Source organism: Benincasa hispida, chromosome 3 (assembly GCF_027475165.1).
Source record: "Benincasa hispida cultivar pf3 chromosome 3, pf3_genome.v1.1, whole genome shotgun sequence".
NCBI classification, from domain to species: Eukaryota; Viridiplantae; Streptophyta; class Magnoliopsida; order Cucurbitales; family Cucurbitaceae; genus Benincasa; species Benincasa hispida.
The window spans coordinates 19,295,932-19,304,480 of NC_143480.1; positions in this window are offsets into that span (position 1 = coordinate 19,295,932).

Below are 8,549 nucleotides of genomic sequence, written 5' to 3' on the forward strand. Positions count from 1 at the left end.
CTAACCTTCCCTATCCTAAAAACATTAAGGAATTGTGCTCTTTTCTTGGTAGTGAAGGATTCTATAGGAGGTTCATTAAAGACTTTTCAAAAATTACACTTCCTTTGTCAAGCCTACATAAAAAAGATGCCACATTTGATTTGAATGATGAATGCAAGGAAGCCTTTGACACACTCAAAGAGAAGTTGACATCAACTCCAATCCTTCAATCACCCCGATGGAACTTTCCGTTTGAGATTATGTGTGATGCTAGCAATCTAACAGTAGGGGCGATATTAGGACAAAGAGTTGACAAGAAGTGTCATGTGATCTATTTTGCATCTAGAACTCTCAATTCATCTCAAATCAATTATTCAATCACAGAAAAAGAATTTATTTCCATTATTTTTGCTTTAGATAAATTTAGATCTTACATTCTCGATTTTTCAATAATTGTTTACACTGACCACGCCGCTCTTAGGTACCTCATGACGAAGAAAGAATAGAAGCCTAGATTTGTAAGATGGATCTTTCTTTTGCAAGAGTTCAACTTGACTATCAAAGACAGAAAAGAATCCGAGAATTCAGTGGCCGACCATTTAAGCCAAATCATGCAAGAAGAAGAGTTAATGCCAATTAGAGAAGACTTTCTTGATGAACACCTTTTCAAGGTATCTACTTTCCTACCGTGGTACACTGACATGGTAAATTACCTTGTTACTGGTAAGTTTTCCTTTAACATGTCTTCATCTAGAAGATCTAAACTAAAAAGTTACTCTAAATATTGTATATGGGATCCTTCTTATCTATGAAAATTTTGCTCAGATCAAATCATTAGGAGATGTGTCCCTAACGAAGAATTTGAGTCTGTTTTATCGTTTTCTCATGAGCATGCATGTGGAGGTTATTTTAGTCCAAAATGAACTACTACACAAATTTTAGATCCAGGACTATTTTGGAATTCTCTTTTTATCGATTCGTAATGCATATTGCAAGTCTTATGAAAAGTGTCAAAAATATGGATCTTTGTAAAAAAGAAATGAAATGCCTCTCAATTCCATTCTTGTATGTGAAATATTTGACGTGCGGGACTTAAATTTCATGGGTCCATTTCCTTCTTCGTTTGGCTATCTGTACATTTTTCTTGGAGTAGATTATGTTTCCATGTGGGTTAAGGCAATCCCCACTAGAACAAATGATTCCTCTATTGTTTCAAAATTTCTAAAAAATAACATCTTTTCTAGATTTGGAATTTCTAGGGTCATCATAAGCAACCAAGGACCACATTTTTGCAATAGGCCATAGAGACATTATTGAGAAAATACGGAGTTCACCATCGTGTTGCAACCTCGTATCATTGTCAAAAAATGGCCAAGCGAAAATTTCCAATAGAGAAGTGAAAAACATTTTAAAAAAGACTGTAAACTTGAAAAGAAAATATTGGAATTCTAAACTTAATGATGTTCTTTGGGCTTATAGAATCGCTTTTAAGATGCATATAGGAACAACCCCGTACAGAGTTGTATATGGCAAGGCATGCCATCTTCCAATAGAGGTTGAACACAAAGCGTATTGGGCGGTAAAACAATGTAATTTGAATCTAGCCCAAGTCTAAAAGGAAAGACTCCTAGAGTTACAACAATTAGAAGAATTAAGACAAGATGCTTATGAAAATTCAAAAATTTATAAAATGAACCAAAATTTTTCATGACAAAGGCTTAATAAGAAAGGACTTCAAAATTGGATAAAAAGTTTTGCTTTAAAATTCTAGATTACAATTGATGCCTGAAAAATTTAAGTCCAAATGGCTAGGTCCTTTTGAAATTACTAATGTTTTCTCTTATGGTGCAATTGAAATAAAAGGTCTTGAAACAGGAAAAATCTTCAAGGTGAACGGGTACAAACGCAAAATCTACAATGAAGGGCATGCAAACCAAGTCCAATTGGGCTTGTGTTTCACTAATCCCTCATACACATTACACCCCTTTTTTACCAATGTCGAGCAAACGATGCTAAAAATTTGCAAAGACAGGATAAATTTTCTTCTTTTCTCTTTCTTTCTTTCTTTCTTATTTTTTTCATATTTTTTATTAATAAAAAAATAATTGATTCTTTTTCTTTTCTTTGTAGGTTACAAAAATAAAAAAAAATGAGCTCTCAAAGAAAAACAAAACAAAAGCAAGGAATTCTCTCTCAAGTAAATAAATAATCAACCATAAAAATCAGGGAAGTTTCTCTCTATATCCCTTACTTTTTTTTTTCTTGAACTCATTTGCTTATTTTAAACATTGAGAACAATGTTCCATCTTTAAGTTGGGGATGGGAAACATTGCATATTTTTTGTATTCTTTTTGTTTGGTATTCTTTGATTAGCTTTATAAAAAAAAATGAGCCTTACTGAAAATTTTTGCATATAAATACATGTCTGGAACCCTTAAGCATCTGAGCTCGGGTTAATAGATTGTTGATTAGTTACACTGATTACATAGATTTTGCGACTCTTATCTAACATATCCGGATAAATTTGAGGCTTTTATTCATTTTGATAGCGTAATTTTGATTCTTTGAAAAACATGAACATTGAATTCTTTATGCTCCAAAAAAACATTTTGCCTAGAATGCAATAAATGCATGAAACATTAATAAAATACCTCTTATTTTATTATATATATAATTTGTCTTTACAAACCACAAATACACTCAGCATAAGACATTAACTCCAACAATTCTTTAGGAAGGTCCATTCTACTCTATCATAAACTTTGCTTATGCTTATGTCTAATTTTATGGCAGCTAATCTTTTTTTCCAGTCCTTATATTTTTTTAAATAGTATAGACATTCATGTTCCACTGTTGTATTGTCTGTAATTGCTCTTTCAGGAATAAAAGCAGATTGAGTTGTTGAGATGGACTTGTCAAGGATAACCTTAAGGCGATTTGCAATGGTTTTTGTTACTATCTTGCTTTACATTGTATAAACTGATGGATCTATAATCCCCAACATTTGTTGGATTTTTTGTCTTTAGATTGAGAACAATATGTGTGTTATTCCAACTTTGGATACTTTCTTTTTTGTTCAAAATATTAAGATAATTGCTTATTGTGTTTTACCAACAACGTCTCAATAGTGTTTCAAAACAATATTTGTTTAGATAATTTTATAATAGGAAGAAAAAATATATGTGTGCAAGGACAAAGAGAAAGAGAATATATGGAGCTGAGTTTGTTTGAATGAACACTACAAGAAAAAGAGACTTTTCCGATGCCACAAATACCCGTCGGGAGACGATTAGTCGGGAGAGAAGCTCTCTCCCAACACCATACAATGCCCGTCGAGAGTTAGCCAATATCTCCCGACACCTTCATTAAGAGTGTTGGCCAATAATCTCCCGTCAGGAGATGAGTTAAGAACCCCAACTCACAGATCTGCAATCAGATTGTAGATTTAAAAAAATTGGATTTAGGGTTAAAGAGACCGCACCTCTCTCTGTCGATCTTCGATTCTCGTCCATCTCCATTGACCATGCTTCTTTTCCGTTGAGTTTCGATGTCGATCGTGCCTCTCCGATCTCTGTCCACTTGCCGTTGTTTCAGCTAAATCCTGCCGTCTAGGTAAGCTTTTCCTCATTTTAATTTTTCGTATGATTTAGATTATGATTTTTTTTTTTTTTTGGTTCTTCTACTCTAATTCTTGGAGTTCGATATCTTTATTTTGTTTTGAATTATTGACATTTTCTCTCTCACCTGATCTCCGTCCGCCTCCTACCACCAGCTGCGAGCACGGCCCAACCACTAGCCTTCATGTTTCTGTTTGGGTAAGAATTTTGTTGATTTTGAAGAATTTCATGGTGTATATTGAATACCCAACAAATTTCAGCCTAAACTTTTTTCACTCTTTGCATATTAAGGTTGGATTTGAGTTTTTGGAAGAACCTGAAGTGCTGTTTAGTAGGTGTTCGAGCCCGATTTTAGTGAAAATTGATAAGTTTTAAGCCTTGATGACCGTTGTGTGGATTTACTTTGGTTGATTGAAAATTTTGGGTAAGACCTTAAGCCCTCTTGGATTGTTATTAAGGCCGTTATGTCTATTCTAACTCTTAAAATTGTCATGCTTGGGTTAGGAACTTGCAAATTGAAGTGAGTTGAATTGTTAATAAGTATAAATTTGTTTTTGTGTGTTTGTATAGGGGTGGGTGTGAAATTTTAATGATTTGGGCTTGTTTGGTGTCTTAGAATTTTTTGTAAGATTCATTGAAGTGAGTTGACTTGTTAGTAAGTGTAAGTTTGTTGTTTTTGTGTGTTTGTGGAGGAGTGAGTGTAAAACCATAATAATTTAGGCTTGTTTAGCGTCTTAGAATTATTTGTAGGATTCATTGAAGTGGGTTGAATTGTTAATAAGTATAAGTTTGTTGTTTTAATGTTTGTGGAGGAGTGTGAAATGTTAATAATTTGGGCTTGTTTAGTGTCTTAGCATTGTTTGTAGCTACATGTAAACACGCTTTTTTTATACTCTATATATGTAAACATTAATTATTCTCTATTACACCTATCTCTCTTATATGTAACGACATTATTAACAACTTTGATTGATTTTTGAATGTATGTAAAATTTTTTCCTTTGCTCAATTATTATTTATTTGGGATTCTAAATTTTAGGCTATGAAGATCAACATTAAAAATAACTTAATTATGAATCTTCTAAAAAAAAAAAAATTAAGAATCTCTCGACGGTCAAACACCTCGTCGGGAGATTAATGAGCAATTCAGACATAATGAACTCCCAATGCCTTGGTTGCCACCCTGTCGGGAGTTCTTTATACATACAATGTCGGGAGTTAGTTTAAACTCCCCACGGGATGGCGACTGACGTCAGGAGTAAGTCCCTTGACGAGAATTTTCTGACTATACTCCCGACGACGCCAATGGCGTCTGGAGATAATCTTCCGACGTATTTTTGGCTATTTTCTGATGATGTTAGGCGTCGGGAGAGTACATTTTTCTTGTAACTAGTAGAAGAAGTGAAAATATAATACGTAAAAAATACCAATAATCGTTATTATTATTATTATTATTATTTTAGAATAACAGTTCTTATAGTTTAAGGTAGTTTATATGTATTATTTAGAAATATTTACAAACTTTATAAGTTATGAACAAATTTTCATAAGTTTGGGATGATGGAAACAAACTAAAAAATATTCCTGCCATTTTTCTGATAAAAAACAATAGGAATATCTCATTATAAAGCTTCGGCCGACTCATAAATTTGATTATTGAATTTGAGTGTCCTATTTTTAAATACAAGCTCTATTTGGACTGACCATATTCATTTATGGACAATGACTAGGTCCACATATTAAAATAAAAATAATAATTCAACTAAAAAATATATCTCCAACATGATAAATTTTAATTGAATAATTAATTAGATGCACAATTCTACGGCCCAACCGACACTAAACATTTTTTTTGTCATATGTATAGCGATGGGCTGAAGTTGAAAGAAAGTGTTGAACTTTGTTCAAAGTCATTGTCTGTCTTTCTTTTCTTTTCTTTTCTTATTATTTTTTTTTTTTTAATTTACGGTGAAGAATATTATTGAGAATCTCACGTTAGAAAATCAAAAGACATCACATTCTTAATAAGTAAATAAGTTACTTCTCTCATTACTAGTTGGTTTTGAGATAAACCTATATTATTTTTAGTGCATTAGTATTGGCTATATTTTCTTATTTCACATACTTGTATTTTGTGTTAGTCAAGAATCTTACACTTAGAGGAACCCAAGTTATTATTCACTAAAGTTTAGATTATTCGTTTGTCATCGTAGATGTCTTCTTTTAAGATATAAGCACAACACTATAATTGCTTAATTTTATATTAGTGAAGTTATATTTCCTATTTTTCTTGGGCATATTGCCTCTATATGTAGGTGATATTGCACTAAATTGGGTTACCAAATCTTATGTCTCTTTGTACTATATTTGTTGTCCGGTCTATTCCTTGTTATTAGTCTTATTGTAATATTGTGTGAGACTTGTGACCATATATATTAGATTATCCTTCTTTCATTATCTAATAAATTGAACTTCTTATCTTGAAATTAATTAATACAAATTTTATATTAATTGAACTATGTTCACTTTCGTACAATGATTTACAAGTTGATAATTGAAAAGAAAAAAAATCATTATGTCAGAATTTCTTCACCTCTTACTTTACCATCAAAGCTATTCTTATTTATTTTTCAAGTTACCTCTTTTCCCCTAAATAACGGAAATTTAAACTTACTAGAATGTGATGTTTCTCAGTAAAAGTTGAATTAACTTAGGTAAGGCAAGGTTAAAATATTATTGAACTCTTTAAAACTTATGAAGCACAAATACTTCATGTGAGATAAAGAATCCGTATCAGTCACGTATCGGATACCGATACTTTCATATACTTTCCAGATATGTATCTGACACGCGATTTGACGTATCAATTTCTACGTATATTTTTTTTTAAAGAAAATGATAAGTAACTCATCTAATCTTTCTCAATCTAAGACTAGGCAACCTATTTAAAAAGCTCACTACTCGAGTCCAAAACTAAAAGGAAAAAAATAAATAAATAACGGATCAAACTCTATACTAGAATCATCTAATCTCCATCTTCACATTTGAGTCCCCACAAAATCCACCAAAATATAAACTATTTGGATATCTTCAACAATTCAACGAAGAAATTCTTTGTTTATCTTCATACTTCTCCCTCTAATCTTCTTCTTCTTTACAATATGAGTCACTTTTTTTATTGCATTTTTTTAACTATTGTACTTTACCATCTTAGATGTTGCTTTTTTTGTATTGTATTTCAATGTTTGTATTCTATTTCGTGCAATTGTTATTAACTTGTATGCTAAATTTATCTATATCCTAGATTTTTTTAAAGAAAAAAATGTATTTTCAATGTATCAGTATTCTCGTTTTTTAGAAATATGTATAAAAATGACGCATCCTTAGACATATCTATATCTTAATTTTTTAGAAATTGATGAATCGTCATATTCGATCGTATTCAAATCATGTAGCGGTATTTGTGTATATGTTTTACCGTTTAAACTGAACTTATAAATCATTTACTTTTTTGAAGATTAAAAAAGTGATGTTTTTAGAAAAAGTTTTTTTTGGATTCTGTAATTTGGATAATTTAAAAATTAAAGTCACAACAATTTTCCCAGGTTGAATTGCAGTTGATTTACAATCAATTGAATTGCACGAAAACCGAAAGAAGGGAAAAGAATGTGTTAACAAAATCTGACGATCCAACAATATTCAATAGAAGGCGTTCAAAAAAATGTGATGATCTAATAAACCAATTCAATTAGTATGATTTAGATCAAATAAATGAAAAGTATTTTAAGTTAATTGATTCAAGGGTTCACTTAAATTAATTCAGACAAATTCAAATCAATCCAAATTTATTATTTATTTTAAAATGTATATATATATATATTTTTACATATGACACAATTATATATACATATATTTTTTTTTTGGATCGTTAATTTTAATTCAATATATAAAAATAATTACAAATTTCGACGGGGAAAATTAAAAGGATATTGTCCTTTTAGAAACTATTTAGGAAAATATTGTTGTTTTCAAACTATTTGTAAAAATATTGTTGTTTTTGTTTTTTGTTTTTTAATAACTCGACGGTTCAAAATTTGACCAAGGTAAGTTGAATTTTGAACCCTCGACCTTGCTGATGTCATCATCCAAAATGAAATTTTGTATTGAGAGAGAGTAAGAAATAGGAAGAGTAAGAGAGAGAGCGAGATTTTGAGCGAGAACAAGAGCGAGATAGCAAGATAGAGAGCGAGAGTACACTTCAATTTTTGGGTCATCCGTACAAAATTCCCTTTTTTTTCTTTTTTAATTATTACATTCCACCTTCTTCTTTCTTTTTTTTTTTTAATTTTCTATTTTATAAAAACAATTTCTAAAAATATTTCTTATTTTATTTAAACTCTAAAAAGAATAAATTAAAAAAAATAAGATCTCATAAAAATAAAAAAAACGTAAATTAAATATCTCATTTATATAAAAATAATTACAAAAATCAATGTGTCCCACAAGGCGGACGTCGTCGATTTCGAGCTGGTTGTCGTCGTCGACTTCGAACTTGAGGTTGCTCGAGTTCTTCTGTTGCTCTGGTACCTCTGCAGGCACTTCATAATATAAATATTCATTATGCTCTCCACGACCCCGACCATGTCCATGCACGTATGAAGACGAAGGACCAGACTCTGAGTCATAATGTCCTGAACCAAATGCTAGCATCATCATCATCGGACTAACATAATCAGTTTGACTCTGCGTTTGCATCATAGGGGGAAACTCTTCCACATTATGTGCAACCTCATCAAACTCATCCTCTTTCTGAACAGGTCCTCTACGTTTAGGAGCTGGTGGAGGAACAATAGGTATATCGTACATATAATGAATTTCCTCCATATAGCTTTGGTTGTCACTACATATAGCAAGAACTTGGTTTGGATTATTCGCAATCTCACGGAGTCTACT